The sequence below is a fragment of the Staurois parvus genome, unplaced genomic scaffold (assembly GCF_062004578.1).
Source record: "Staurois parvus isolate SC_StPar_1 unplaced genomic scaffold, SC_StPar_1.0 ptg000151l, whole genome shotgun sequence".
In the NCBI taxonomy this organism is placed as follows: Eukaryota; Metazoa; Chordata; class Amphibia; order Anura; family Ranidae; genus Staurois; species Staurois parvus.
Window position 1 is genome coordinate 9,794,842 of NW_028317947.1, and position 16,139 is coordinate 9,810,980.

At 43.8% G+C, this 16,139-nt stretch overlaps 1 non-coding gene and 2 pseudogenes across 1 annotated transcript; all 3 read right to left on the reverse strand.

Moving 5' to 3' along the window:
* Nucleotides 1-1,366: 1,366 nt before the first annotated feature.
* Nucleotides 1,367-1,449, reverse strand: TRNAL-CAG (transfer RNA leucine (anticodon CAG)). Its single transcript has one exon. It is a non-coding gene; the product is annotated as a tRNA-Leu (tRNA).
* A 4,368-nt stretch (nt 1,450-5,817) lies between these two features.
* Nucleotides 5,818-7,347, reverse strand: LOC149464426 (Ig-like V-type domain-containing protein FAM187A pseudogene; annotated as a pseudogene).
* A 5,936-nt stretch (nt 7,348-13,283) lies between these two features.
* Nucleotides 13,284-14,778, reverse strand: LOC149464427 (Ig-like V-type domain-containing protein FAM187A pseudogene; annotated as a pseudogene).
* Nucleotides 14,779-16,139: the final 1,361 nt, after the last annotated feature.

Sequence of the window (16,139 nt, forward strand, 5' to 3'; positions counted from 1 at the left end):
CGACATCCCCAGTGACACCAATACAGTGATCAGTGCTAAAAAAAAAAAAAAAAAAAAAGCACTGACACTGTACTAATGGCACTGGGCAGGAAGGGGTTAACATGAGGGGTGATCAAAGGGTTAACTGTGTGCTGGGAGTGTTTTTCTGGGGGGTAGTGTGTTGGTGCTTCACTGTAAGCACACTGCTTTGAATGGCTGTGTGCCCAAGCCGACAGGGAGGAGGACTGTTAGTAAACAAAGGAGTCCTCCTTCCCAGCGGAGATGCTTGGTAATCATCGGGCGCCGGCGTGTAATCACGAGGCGGGACTTGATGATTAACAGCCGCAGCTGCGAATGGCAGTGGGGGTAGGACGCGTGCGCCCCCTACCTGGAAATGCAAAATCACGTGTATATATACACCTGATTTTGCGCAACCCTGCCTCCTTGTAGCAGTATATCTGCTTTAGGGTGGCAGGGAAGCGGTTATGGAGATCTACTCCCTTTCTCTGTCATGTTTACTATTATTACTGAAAATTTAAGTAAAAACCCAAATTTTGGGTTGTCCCCAGAACAGTCATAGAGGGGATTTATTCCAGTGGGGATGCCTGTTCTGGTAAAAGTGATGACAACCAAATCATTTTGGAGGGATTTCTTCTCACTCTCACTTCCTCTTTTGGTTATGAGACAGGAAGCGAAGGGAAGTCTCCACAATGAGAAACAGATGGCCAAAAAAAAAAAGAAAAATGACTGAGTTAGAATTCTCCTTTACTCTATCCAAAATGAAAAACGTAACATAAATAAAGTTTATGATTTTACACATGCTTTTATCATTCGTAATCTGCTTTAAAAGTCATTCATATGTGCAGCAGTCCTTGGTCTGCTGTGATCTCTTTTCAGAGACGTTTGACAGGCAGTGAGGAGGCGGTTTGCCTATTTTAACTGCTGACCCAATGTGCTGCAACCATGATGATGACGGTTGTGGCGCAGTCTAATTCAATTGAATGGGTCATGTAGGGCAGCGGTACAAAAAAAGCAGTGTGATTACAGTGAAACACGCTGACACCATCCCCCAATAAAACACTCCCAGCACACTGTTAAGCCTGTGACCACCCCCATGTTAACCACTTCCTGCCCAGTGCCATTAGCACTGATCACGGTATATTGGTGTCACTGGGGATGTCAGTGACACCAAGTCAGTTCCTATGTTTAAAAAAAAAAAAAAAAAAAAAAAAAGCTTTCTTACACTGCTCTGTGAGGTATGGCTGCCAACATTTGAACTCTCAACCCCTGAGCTATGTTTCTAATTTTGGACACCATATTTTTTTTCCACTAGAGCGCTAAATGAGCAAGAGAACCTAAAGAGCAAGCTGTGAAAAGTTGAAACTGCTGTCAGAAGTGGGATTTGAACCCACGCCTCCAGTGGAGACTGCGACCTGAACGCAGCGCCTTAGACCGCTCGGCCATCCTGACTTGTTGAGCTTGCCCCAGGATAAGACTGATGATGCTCATGGGTTGATCCAATGTGACAGTAACTCTGCCGAGGCCTACATGACAACATTTTCGGTACATGTTGCTGTTCTGCAAGGAGCTTATTGGACAAAATCCGCTGAAGGCCAGTATAATCCCTGCAATAGTTGCCCAAATGTTTATCAAGTAACTATTTTCACTAAATATATGCTAAAATCATTATTAGCACACATAAACACAGCGTAACATAACTTATTAAATTCCTACTAAGTTCCCTGGAATGTAAAGGGAAATGAATGGCTATTTATTTGCTAGCGAGACCGCTAACAAATAATGGCCAGTGTAAACGTATCTTTTGAAGTGCATGTATTTACTTCCTATGCTACTACTATCATCTATGTATATGCTGCTCATGGTCTGATGGTGGCAGGGGGGATAGGCAATAGACTCGTGTGTACCTCCTTTACTTTTTCTTTTTCTATTTTGTTTTATAACCTAACAAAATGTTAATAAAAACTTAGCAGGAATTTTTTTTTTTTGGATCAAATAAGTCCTCGTTCACATGGGGGTGCACAGGGATGCACAGGGATGCACAGGTGTTCCATGGATTCCTGTGCAGGCAGTCCCATTCACATCAGTTGGGATGCAGTTGCTCCCAGTCTGACGTGTGTAGGTGCGGGTGCCCAGCCCCGAACACAGACAGTGTAAGTTCAGGGACCTGCACCTGCACCCACACAGATGTCAAATCAAGAGCAGTGGCTGTGCCCAATTGACATTAATTGGACTGCCTGCATGGGGATGCACAGAGCAGTTGTACATCCCCATGAGTGTAAACACAGCCCTGCATGGGTGGATGCTGTAGTAAGCCCATGTGAATGAGGCCTCACTACCTTACTTTTTTTTTTTTAATAATTTTTTTTTACAGTATTTTTTTTATATTCTCCTCTCTTTGTTTTGTTTTTTTTTTTGGGGGGGGGGGGGGGTAGTACAGGGGAGGTTGGTGCAGCTGATCTATTTGCAGAGTGAAGTCCCCCTGCGCGTTGAGGCCTGCGCACATGTGAATAAGCCTTACAGCAGAATTAAATGTCCGCTGTCACCAGGGCTTTTTTTAAAATAAAAGAATAGGTGTAGGTAGTCCTCCCTTCCGAGTCATCCCCTATTGACTTCTGAGCACCGTCCCTTGGTTCCACCCCCTACCCATCCCCCACTACCTCCCCTTTTCAGAGAATGTAGAACTATTATTATTATACAGGATTTATGTAGCGCTAACAGTTTGCTCAGCACTGTACAATATAACGGGAGACAATACAGCAACAATACAGTTCAATACAAGAGGGATAGGAGGGCCCTGATCCTTGGAGCTTACAATCTAAGAGACTATGTATTATTTTGTGGTGCTAAGTAATTTGTTAATAACAAGAAAAGCTGTAAAGTATATCCCCTGCAGCCAGGAATAATAGATCCTCCCAAGCAACAATAGACCCCTGCCAGCAACACAGAGACTTCTTAAACTAAATATGTTTTGGGTGTTTTAGGAAATCAATCAGCCTAAAATGTGCATTTCAGACTGTGCAGTAAATTAAAAAAAGGATTTCCCAGTGATAAAAACATGAGCAGCGAGGGGGGGGGGGGGGGGGGAAGTCATCCAGCTGTTGAACTGAGCACAGGGTCTGTTCTGTACTCACATAGGCACTGAGACTAAGCAAGCACAGGGATCCCTGGCCATCTTCTGTGCTTACATACAGCATCATCCAACCTTCACACTGACCGCACAGCTCTGAGCAACTTCCATGTGATATGGAAGCCGGGCTAAGATGCCGCAGGATCAGAACCACATGCTCCAGCAGCCTTCTCTCAGTGCCAATGAGCTCTCCAACCACTCTACATACTAAGAAACCTCAGTCTCTATATACAGTTACAAAATCCTCCACCTAATGGAGACTAATACATGAAATCAGGTACTCCCTCCTCATCTCCACTCCCTACTGACCTCTGGTCCCTTGGTACCACCACCCACCACCCACCTCCCGGTATCTCCCTTTTTAGAGAATACAGAACCAAGTATCATTTTGTGGAGATAATAATTTGTATGGAATTTCATAAAAACAAGAAAAGCAGTAAAATATATCACCCACAACACCCCCTACAACAAAATACACCCCAGCAACAATAGATCCACCAAAGAAATAAAATACCCCCACCAGCAACACACACTCTTAGCAAACTAAATGTCATCTTTTAGGGATTTTAAATAAACTAGAAAAATGTAGTCTGTATATAAAACTACAACTTATAGACACACACACATATATATATATATATATATATGAAATCCGCATTAACTGTAGCACCACCCCACACACACTAAAATACCATCACCCAACAACAACAGATCCCCCTCAACAGTAAATCCCTCCCTGCATTAACAATAGACCCCTCATAATAAAATACCTCCCCAGCAACACACAATCTTAGCAAACTAAATGTCATCTTTTAGGGATTTTAAATAAACTAGAAAAACTTGGTCTGTATATAAAACTACAACTTATAGACACACACACGAAATCAGCATTAACTGTAGCACCACCCCACCCCACACACACTAAAATACCATCACCCAACAACAGATTCCCCTTAACGATAGACCCTTAACAGTAAAATACCTCCCCAGCAGCAATAAATCCCCCAGTACTCCGTATCAATAGTCTCTCCAGCACCCCTTGCCAGTACTTACATTCAGTGCTGGAACTGCATCAGCGGGTAGAACCATATATGAAAGCTCCTCCAATAGCCAATCAAAGGTTGTGCAGCTGTAACACAAGGCTGAGAGGAAGGGATCCCCCTTCGAAACGCGTCAGATTCATCTTGAGAATCTCCCCTCTCGATGGGACACGTACGTGTCTGCTATTCCAGTGCACTGATGTTGGATTTTTATATGCTTTTATTATTGCTACTGTTGTGAGTATATATCTCAATTCAGTAAATGTACCCTTTATTTACTGAGGTAATGCGCAAGGTTGGTGCACTTTTGTTTTTGTTACCCACTGAGCAGGCAGGCTTTTATTGCAGAAGAGACATGCAATAAATTACACCTACCCGCCTGCTCCCAGCCATCCCCGGACTGTAAACTGAGCTGCAAATGGCAAAGTACCCCCCCCCCCCACACACACACACCATGTTGAGGGCAGGTGGCCTGGTATGTTTCAGAAGGAGGGGGCAGCATGCTCGTCCCCCCTTTCCTGGCCTGCCAGTGTGGGGGGCCTCACGCCTTTTTTAAAAAATTTTTGACAACTGCCAGCTCTTTTGTTTACATTCTGCTATCAGCAAGGAATCCACCGCTGACAGCAGAGATGACTCGTGGTTGTTAGAGGTAGTTGTTTAGGAACCGGATCCCGCCAGCATTTGTCCCACCATGCTGCAACCACATGCATTGCACACAGTTGCAGGGTGGTTGAGGCATAGCCTAAGTCTGGCCATACAATAATCAACCAGCAGGTTACATAGTTAGTCTGGCTGAAAAAAGACAAAAGTCCATCCAGTTCAACCATAGAGAAAAAAAAAAAAAGTTATAATCCTATACCCACAGTTGATCCAGGGGAAGGAAAAAAAAACTCAGCAAAGCATGATCTAATTTGCTTCTGCTGGGAAAAAAAATTCCTTCCTGATCCCCCGAGAGGCAATCGGATATTCCCTGGATCAACTTTACCTATAAATGTTATTATCCAGTTATATTCTGTGTATCCAAGAAAGAATCCAGGACTTTTTTGAAGCAATCCACTGAGCTGGCCAGAACAAACTCTTGAGGGAGCCTGCTCCACATTTTCACAGCTCTTACTGTGAAGAAACCTTTCTGTGTTTGGAGATTAAATCTCTTTTCCTCCAGATGTAAAGAGTTTCCCTTTGTCCTCTGTGATGACCTCAGGGTGAATAACTCTACACCGAGTTCACTATATGAACCACTGATGTATTTATACATGGAGATCATATCCCCCCTTATGTATTATACATGGTGATCATACCCCCCCCCTCCCTTATGTATTATACATGGAGATCATATCCCCCCTTATGTATTATACATGGAGATCATATCCCCCCTTATGTATTATACATGGAGATCATATCCCCCCTTATGTATTATACATGGAGATCATATCCCCCCCTTATGTATTATACATGGAGATCATATCCCCCCTTATGTATTATACATGGAGATCATATCCTCCCTTAATCTCCTTTTCTCAAGAAAGAATAAATTCAGTTCCTCTAATCCTCAGATTGAAGGAAAAAAAAAAAGATCCAATTCCCTCACCCACACATTTGAGATGGATGGGGTAATCACTCCCACAACGCTGTTGTATTGTACCGGTGGGGAGCCCTTCCTGCCGGCAGAATGCATGTTGCACGCGGTTGCGGAGTGGTTGTGGTGTAGCCTAAGTTACATGAATGGACTACATTGGGCCGTGGTACAGCCTGCCAGCTGCAACATGCAGTGTCAATTCTACTGTAGCTGTGAAGCAAAGCATCACGACCACACTGTGTGCACAGCCCTGAATGGCTGCATGTCCATGTTCAGGTGGGCAGTCCGTAAAACCGCTGCTCAACAGCTGGATATTACTAGCTGATCCTTGGCCCGGGAACAAATCCTTACACCATATCTGCTATGCATGCCGACGGTGAACACCTAAAATTGTAGGCACAGCATTTTAAGCAATGGATCATTATAAAGATAAGGCAAAAGATGGCAAAAAAAATGCCGACAACAGTCAAGGCGAGGATAGAGTCGGAATCTTCAAACTTGCGCTTCTCTGACGGGTCGTTCTGAATAGACAGCTTAATTCCAGCTTTAAGCTGTCCCTGGTGCCAGCAGTAATATGTGGCTTTGTCACTCTTCCTGACATAGCGGAAGTTCAGGTTATTGCCATGGTCTATGTAGATCCTCGTCGCCGTCTTCTGTCCAATCAGATATTCCGATTTGTAATATCTTCTGTTGCCTTTATCCCAAGCGACAGCATCTGTTGGTTTGGCGCCTGGGCAGGCAAGAGTAAGGCTGCTCCCCAAGGTGTGGGTATGTTTTTCTGTTGGAGCCCTGGAAAGAAATGGGATGTAATCCTTGATTTTGCCAAGTTTGTGTACCCAATGTTTGATGGTTCCTTTAATTCCCGGCTGCCTGTCATGGCAGGGGACCAGGCAGCTCTTGATGAATATTTCTGGTCTGCGGTCAGAAAGTTCCGTTTTCAGGTTTTCAGAAACAGCATGTGAGCCGCAGGAAACAACACCATTCTCTGCCAGCATGTACCTAGGATCCAGATAGGTACTATTGACATAGCAAAAGCCGATCTTTCTTTTCTCCCCGCGTACATCACAGCGGTCACACTTGCTCCATTTCCAGAAGGCGGTGAAGGCAGTCAAGTGTTTGGTTTCCAGGTCTGTCTGCGGCTGTTGGTGGTGCTCCTGAAATGACACATAGGCACTGGAGCTGTCCTGCACATCAAGGTCGTACCCCCAGTAGAATGCTCCATCGCCGTTTCCACAGATATACAGTCCTGAGTCTGTCACACGAGCCTTGTGGATGATGATGCTGTATACTTTGATGCTGATCCTCGACTCCAAGTAAAGCGACTTCTGTTTGCCGCCATCTCCCGCCCGTGTCAGCGGCCGAGTTTCTAAACTGTCGGCTGACTCTTTGTAGAACCAAAAGACAGGACTCTTTAAATCCGGTCTGCATTGGCAGCTCAGCTCTATGTTCATGTCTGTGCCGTATGCCACACTTTCATAGATCGGAATGGAGGGGCACGCATGTGTGGTGCCCATGAAATTATCAGCAACAACAGCACCACGTACTGCTGTCATTTGCCAACCGACGAGTAGCAGCAAAACGCCGAAGAGTTTTCTGAATTCCATCGCAGAGCAGTAACCGAACGGTCTGCTCAGTACTGAAGCCAGAGTCTTCTGAGGAGCTGTGAGCCAGGCTGCTTGTTTGCTGTGATGTCATAGGGCACAGTGGTTGCCATGGAAACCTCACCTAGGCATTGCAATGGATAGGGCTGGAAGAAAACAGTGAGCTGCTCTCACAGATAGATTGCTTTGGTCTGGGAAGATGTAACAGACATTACTGGATGGAAATTGCCACATATCTTACATTGATAAGCACAGAGCATAGGAATCGCCTATAGAAAGCAATCAGATGTTAGATTTCATTTGATCTGATTGGCTGCAACAGGCAAACCTTGTGTTTTCCTTATGTAGTTTTTATATATAATGAGCTCAATGAATGGACATTTAACACAAGGATAGGGCTGATTATTATCTGTGGGGGTGTAATTTTCAGTCTCATTAGACTCAGATAAACTAGATCTGTGGTAGGGATGTGAGGGGTGCAGTGCGGGTCAGTTACAAAACAAATTCAAATTCCAACTGTCATGTGATAGCTGCAGGTCTGGATGTGGGACTCTTATGTCTGGAAACCCCAAACACTAAAGCTATGGCAATGGCTCCCTTTTTGGTGTCTAAGGCTCATTTACACCAGCAGCATCCAATGCAAGGACAAGGCGCAAAGAAAAACGCATTGTAGTCCAACATAATGTAAAAACAATTGTCATGCTGTGAACAGACCCAAAATGTAACCCTGCAAGGCTCAACTACCTGGTTTGTGTTTTTCCTTAAGTATTTTTTATTCATTCTATTAGAAAAAATATTAGTTTTTTTTTCCTTTAATATTTTTCTACTTTAACCTCTTCCATACCGGGCACTTTTACCCCCTTCTTGCTCAGGCCAGTTTTCAGGTTTCAGCGCTCTCACACCTTGAATGACAATTGCGCGGTCATACAACATTGTACCCAAACTAAAATTTTATCATTTTCTTCACACAACTAGAGATTTCTTTTGGTGGTATTTAATCACCGCTGGGGTTTTTATTTTTTGCTAAATTAACAAAAAAAGACCAAAATGTTTTTAAACAAAACACGTTTTTCTTTGTTTCTGTTATAAAAGTTTGCAAATAAATAATTGTTCTTCATAAATTTAGGCCAAAATGTATTCTGCTACATGTCTTTGGTGAAAATAACCCAAATTAGGATGTATTTTTTAGTTTGTAGGAAAGTTATTGAGTTCACAAACTATGGTATAGATCTGAAAATTGATCAATCCTGAAGTACTGACAGCCAATCTATTTTCTTGAGGTCCAAGAATGTCAGAACAGTACAGATATCCCCCAAATGACCCCTTTTTGAAAAGTAGACAGTGAGACGTATTTCATAAGAGGCATGGCGAGTTTTTTGAAGTTGTATTTTTTTTGTCATAATTTTTCGTAAAATGAAAAAATTAAAACAATTATTTTCACTTTTTTTTACATACTGTCACCAGTGTAGTACAGCGTCGTCATATAACTGGCATGGCGGTGATCAGGGACACTGACTGGTGACCGTATGAAAAAAAATATATATAATTTTTGTTTTGTTTTTTTTATTATTTTTAATTTTTTATTAAATTTTTTTTCTTTTTTTAAGATTTTTTTTTTTTCATATTTCACTATGACCAAAGCAGTACAGTGTTACCATAGTACCATTGTACTACTTTGGGGAAATGATCAGTATTTTTTTTTTTTTTACATAATTTGCTTATAGCAAAGAATTACTTTGCTATAAGCAAGCATTTACCTGAATGACTTCGATTCATTCAGGGTTTTTTTTGTGCTTAGCTGTGATTTTGCTACGGCTAATCACATGACATAGCTGGGCTGTGATTGGCCCAGCTTCTGCATGTGATCGCTGTGACCATTCACAGCTAGACACTACACTAGTATACAATGGATGGCATGAATGAAGCCATCCATTGTATACAACTGTCATGTGACCTGCTGTGATTGGCCACAGGTCACATGGTACCAGCAACGGGGCCGGTACTCAGATCTGTCATAGGCTGTGCCCGAGGTACACGGCTGGTGACAGATCGCGCCGCTGCATGGCTCTGCAGGCGCGCAATCTGCGCATGCCCGAAAGGACGCCATATGGCGTCCACCCGGAACGCTGAGGGATTTTGCTGGCTGCCAATCGGCCATTGGCCGGTGGGAAGAGGTTAATAAACAGTTTGCATGAGTGGATGCTGTAGTAAGCCCCGTGTGAGCGAGCTCCTACTACCTTTTTTTTTTTTTTTTTTACAGTGTTATTTTTTTACATTCTTTTTTTTGGGGGGGGCGGGTGATCATTGAGAGGGGAGGGGGGCAGTACAGGGGAGGTTGGTGCAGCTGGTCTATTTGCAGAGTGAAGTCCCCCTGTGGCACCCCTGCAACACCCAAAGCTGTCGGGAGGGGAGAGGAGGAGCAGCCTGCAGCCACGGGGGGGTGGGGAAGGGTGGGGGGTTCGGTTCTGTGGGCGGGGGGATCGGTGGTGTTGCACTGTATAGAGTGCTGGGAAAAGCCAACCACCTCCTGATAATTCTGCTTCCCCCAGCTCTGTGTGAAGTTTAGGAATCCTGCAGCATGATGGTTAGGGGGAGGGGTGCTTAGACCCCACAGTGTTCAGAGCAGCCTGAGGGGTGCCACTGAAATCCCCCCAGATCCAGCTTTGATTGATACACCCTCTGTGAACAAAGTCTTAAAACAAGCAGTGAGGAGGTGACATATTACCTCATCACTGCCTTTCAAATACCACAGCGAATAGCTTTTCAGAGGGACGTTGAGGCCTGCGCACATGTGAATAAGCCTTACAGCAGAACTACACGTCCGCTGTCACCAGGGATTTTTTTTAAATAAAAGAATAGGTGTAGGTAGTCCTCCCTTCTGAGTCATCCCTTATTGACTTCTGAGCGCCGTCCCTTGGTTCCACCCCCTACCCATCCCCCACTACCTCCCCTTTTCAGAGAATGTATTATTTTGTGGTGCTAAGTAATTTGTTAATAACAAGAAAAGCTGTAAAATATATCCCCTGCAGCCAGGAATAATAGATCCTCCCAAGCAACATTAGACCCCTGCCAGCAACACAGAGTCTTCTTAAACTAAATATGTTTTGGGAGTTTTAGGAAATCAATCGGCCTAAAATGTGCATTTCAGACTGTGCAGTAAATTAAAAAAAGGATTTCCCAGTGATAAAAACATGAGCAGCGAGGGGGGGGGGGGGGGGGGGGAGTCATCCAGCTGTTGAACTGAGCACAGGGTCTGTTCTGTACTCACATAGGCACTGAGACTAGGCAAGCACAGGGATCCCTGGCCATCTTCTGTGCTTACATACAGCATCATCCAACCTTCACACTGACCGCACAGCTCTGAGCAACTTCCACGTGATATGGAAGCTGGGCTAAGATGCCGCAGGATCAGAACCACATGCTCCAGCAGCCTTCTCTCAGTGCCAATGAGCTCTCCAACCACTCTACATACTAAGAAACCTCAGTCTCTATATACAGTTACAAAATCCTCCACTTAATGGAGACTAATACATGAAATCAGGTACTCCCTCCTCATCTCCACTCCCTACTGAGTCAGCGGGTAGAACCATATATGAAAGCTCCTCCAATAGCCAATCAAAGGTTGTGCAGCTCTAACACAAGGCTGAGAATAAGGGATCCCCCTTCGAAACGCGCCAGCTTCTCCCCTCTCGATGGGACACGTACGTGTCTGCTATTCCAGTGCACTGATCTTGGATTTGATATGCTTTTATTATTGCTACTGTTGTGAGTATATATCTCAATTCAATAAATTCACCCTTTATTTACTGAGGTAATGCGCAAGGTTGGTGCGCTTTTGTTTTTGTTGCACACTGAGCAGGTAGGCTTTTATTGCAGAAGAGACATGCAATAAATTACACCTACCCGCCTGCTCTCAGCCATCCCCGGACTGTAAACTGAGCTGCAAATGGCAAAGTACCCCCCCCACACACACACCATGTTGAGGGCAGGTGGCCTGGTATGTTTCAGGAGGGGGCAGCATGCTCGTCCCCCTATTCCTGGCCTGCCAGTGTGGGGGGCCTCACGCCTTCTTTTTTGTTTTTTTGACAACCGCCAGCTCTTTTGTTTCCAAAATTTGATTTGAATCCACCGCTGACAGCAGAGATGACTCGCGGTTGTTAGAGGTAGTTGTTTAGGAACCGAATCCCGCAAGCATTTGTCCCGCCATGCTGCAACCACATGCATTGCACACAGTTGCAGGGTGGTTGAGGCATAGCCTAAGTCTGGCCATACAATAATCAACCAGCAGGTTACATAGTTACATAGTTAGTCCGGCTGAAAGAAGACAAACGTCCATCCAGTTCAACCATAGAGAAAAGAAAAAAAAAAAAGTTATAATCCTATACCCACAGTTGATCCAGAAGAAGGCAAAAAACCCCCCAGCAAACTACGATCTAATTTGCTTCTGCTGGGAAAAAAAAATCCTTCCTGATCCCCCGAGAGGCAATCGGATATTCCCTGGATCAACTTTACCTATAAATGTTATATCCAGTTATATTCTGTGTATCCAAGAAAGAATCCAGGACTTTATTGAAGCAATCCACTGAGCTGGCCAGAACCAACTCTTGAGGGAGTCTATTCCACATTTTCACAGCTCTCACTGTGAAGAAACCTTTCCATGTTTGGAGATTAAATTTCTTTTCCTCCAGACATAAAGAGTGCCCCCTTGTCCTCTGTGATGACCTCATGGTGAATAGCTCTACACCGAGTTCACTATATGAACCACTGATGTATTTATACATGGAGATCATATCCCCCCTTATGTATTATACATGGAGATCATATCCCCCCTTATGTATTATACATGGAGATCATATCCCCCCTTATGTATTATACATGGAGATCATATCCCCCTTATGTATTATACATGGAGATCATATCCCCCCTTATGTATTATACATGGAGATCCTATCCCCCCTTATGTATTATACATGGAGATCATATCCCCCCCTTATGTATTATACATGGAGATCATATCCCCCGTTATGTATTATACATGGAGATCATATCCCCCTTATGTATTATACATAGAGATCATATCCCCCTTATGTATTATACATAGAGATCATATCCCCCCTTATGTATTATACATGGTGATCATATCCCCCCTTATGTATTATACATGGAGATCCTACCCCCCTTATGTATTATACATGGAAATCATATCCCCCCTTATGTATTATACATGGAAATCATATCCCCCCTTATGTATTATACATGGAGATCATATCCCCCCCTTATGTATTATAGATGGAGATCATATCCCCCCTTATGTATTATAGATGGAGATCATATCCCCCCTTATGTATTATAGATGGAGATCATATCCCCCCTTATGTATTATACATGGAGATCATATCCCCCCTTATGTATTATACATGGAGATCATATCCCCCTTATGTATTATACATGGAGATCATATCCCCCCTTATGTATTATACTTGGAGATCATATCCCCCCTTATGTATTATACATGGAGATCATATCCCCCCCTTATGTATTATGCATGGAGATCATATCCCCCCCTTATGTATTATGCATGGAGATCATATCCCCCCTTATGTATTATGCATGGAGATCATATCCCCCCTTATGTATTATGCATGGAGATCATATCCCCCCTTATGTATTATACATGTTGATCATATCCCCCTTATGTATTATACATGGAGATCATATCCCCCCTTATGTATTATACATGGAGATCATATCCCCCCTTAATCTCCTTTTCTCAAGAAAGAATAAATTCAGTTCCTCTAATCCTCAGATTGAAGGAAAAAAAAAAATGATCCAATTCCCTCACCCACACATTTGAGATGGATGGGGTAATCACTCCCACAACGCTGTTGTATTGTATCGGTGGGGAGCCCTTCCTGCCGGCAGAATGCATGTTGCACGCGGTTGCGGAGTGGTTGTGGTGTAGCCTAAGTTACATGAATGGACTACATTGGGCCGTGGTACAGCCTGCCAGCTGCAACATGCAGTGTCAATTCTACTGTAGCTGTGAAGCAAAGCATCACGACCACACTGTGTGCACAGCCCTGAATGGCTGCATGTCCATGTTCAGGTGGGCAGTCAGTAAAACCGCTGCTCAACAGCTGGATATTACTAGCTGATCCTTGGCCCGGGAACAAATCCTTACACCATATCTGCTATGCATGCCGACGGTGAACACCTAAAATTGTAGGCACAGCATTTTAAGCAATGGATCATTATAAAGATAAGGCAAAAGATGGCAAAAAAAATGCCGACAACAGTCAAGGCGAGGATGGAGTCGGAATCTTCAAACTTGCGCTTCTCTGACGGGTCGTTCTGAATAGACAGCTTAATTCCAGCTTTAAGCTGTCCCTGGTGCCAGCAGTAATATGTGGCTTTGTCACTCTTCCTGACATAGCGGAAGTTCAGGTTATTGCCATGGTCTATGTAGATCCTCGTCGCCGTCTTCTGTCCAATCAGATATTCCGATTTGTAATATCTTCTGTTGCCTTTATCCCAAGCGACAGCATCTGTTGGTTTGGCGCCTGGGCAGGCAAGAGTAAGGCTGCTCCCCAAGGTGTGGGTATGTTTTTCTGTTGGAGCCCTGGAAAGAAATGGGATGTAATCCTTGATTTTGCCAAGTTTGTGCATCCAATGTTTGATGGTTCCTTTAATTCCCGGCTGCCTGTCATGGCAGGGGACCAGGCAGCTCTTGATGAATATTTCTGGTCTGCGGTCAGAAAGTTCCGTTTTCAAGTTTTCAGGAACAGCATGTGAGCCGCAGGAAACAACACCATTCTCTGCCAGCATGTACCTAGGATCCAGATAGGTACTATTGACGTAGCAAAAGCCGATCTTTCTTTTCTCCCCGCGTACATCACAGCGGTCACACTTGCTCCATTTCCAGAAGGCGGTGAAGGCAGTCAAGTGTTTGGTTTCCAGGTCTGTCTGCGGCTGTTGGTGGTGCTCCTGAAATGACACGTAGGCACTGGAGCTGTCCTGCACATCAAGGTCGTACCCCCAGTAGAATGCTCCATCGCCGTTTCCACAGATATACAGTCCTGAGTCTGTCACACGAGCCTTGTGGATGATGATGCTGTATACTTTGATGCTGATCCTCGACTCCAAGTAAAGCGACTTCTGTTTGCCGCCATCTCCCGCCCGTGTCAGCTGCCGAGTTTCTAAACTGTCGGTTGACTCTTTGTAGAACCAAAAGACAGGACTCTTTAAATCCGGTCTGCATTGGCAGCTCAGCTCTATGTTCATGTCTGTGCCGTATGCCACACTTTCATAGATCGGAATGGAGGGGCACGCATGTCTGGTGCCCATGAAATTATCAGCAACAACAGCACCACGTACTGCTGTCATTTGCCAACCGACGAGTAGCAGCAAAACGCCGAAGAGTTTTCTGAATTCCATCGCAGAGCAGTAACCGAACGGTCTGCTCAGTACTGAAGCCAGAGTCTTCTGAGGAGCTGTGAGCCAGGCTGCTTGTTTGCTGTGATGTCATAGGGCACAGTGGTTGCCATGGAAACCTCACCTAGGCATTGCAATGGAAGGGGCTGGAAGAAAACAGTGAGCTGCTCTCACAGATAGATTGCTTTGGTCTGGGAAGATGTAACAGACATTACTGGATGGAAATTGCCACATTTCTTACATTGATAAGCACAGAGCATAGGAATCAGCCTATAGAAAGCAATCAGATGTTAGATTTCATTTTATCTGATTGGCTGCAACAGGCAAACCTTGTGTTTTCCTTATGTAGTTTTTATATATAATGAGCTCAATGAATGGACATTTAACACAAGGATAGGGCGGATTATTTTCTGTGGGGGTGTAATTTTCAGTCTCATTAGACTCAGATAAAACTAGATCTGTGGTAGGGATGTGAGGGGTGCAGTGCGTGTCAGTTACAAAACAAATTCAAATTCCAACTGTCATGTGATAGCTGCAGGTCTGGATGTGGGACTCTTATGTCTGGAAACCCCAAACACTAAAGCTATGGAAATGGCTCCCTTTTTGGTGTCTAAGGCTCCTTTACACCAGCAGCATCCAATGCAAGGACAAGGCGCAAAGAAAAACGCATTGTAGTCCAACACAATGTAAAAACAATTGTCATGCTGTGAACAGACCCAAAATGTAACCCTGCAAGGCTCAACTACCTGGTTTGTGTTTTTCCTTAGGTACTTTTTATTCATTCTATTAGAAAAAATAGTTTTTTTTTCCTTTAATATTTTTCTACTTTAACCTCTTCCATACCGGGCACTTTTACCCCCTTCCTGCCCAGGCCAGTTTTCAGGTTTCAGCGCTCTCACACTTTGAATGACAATTGCGCGGTCATACAACATTGTACCCAAACTAAAATTTTATCATTTTCTTCACACAACTAGAGCTTTCTTTTTGTGGTATTTAATCATCGCTGGGGTGTTTATTGTTTTCTAAATTAACAAAAAAAGACCAAAAATGTTGAAAACAAAACACGTTTTTCTTGCAAATAAATATTTGTTCTTCATAAATTTAGGCCGAGATGTATTCTGCTACATGTCTTTGGTGAAAATAACCCAAATTTGGATGTATTTTTTAGTTTGTAGGAAAGTTATAGAGTTCACAAACTATGGTATAGATCTGAATATTGATCAATCCTGAAGTACTGACAGCCAATCTAATTTCTTGAGGTCCAAGAATGTCAGAACAGTACATATATCCCCCAAATGACCCCTTTTTGTAAAGTAGACAGTCCGACGTACTTCATAAGAGGCATGGCAAGTTTTTTGAAGTTG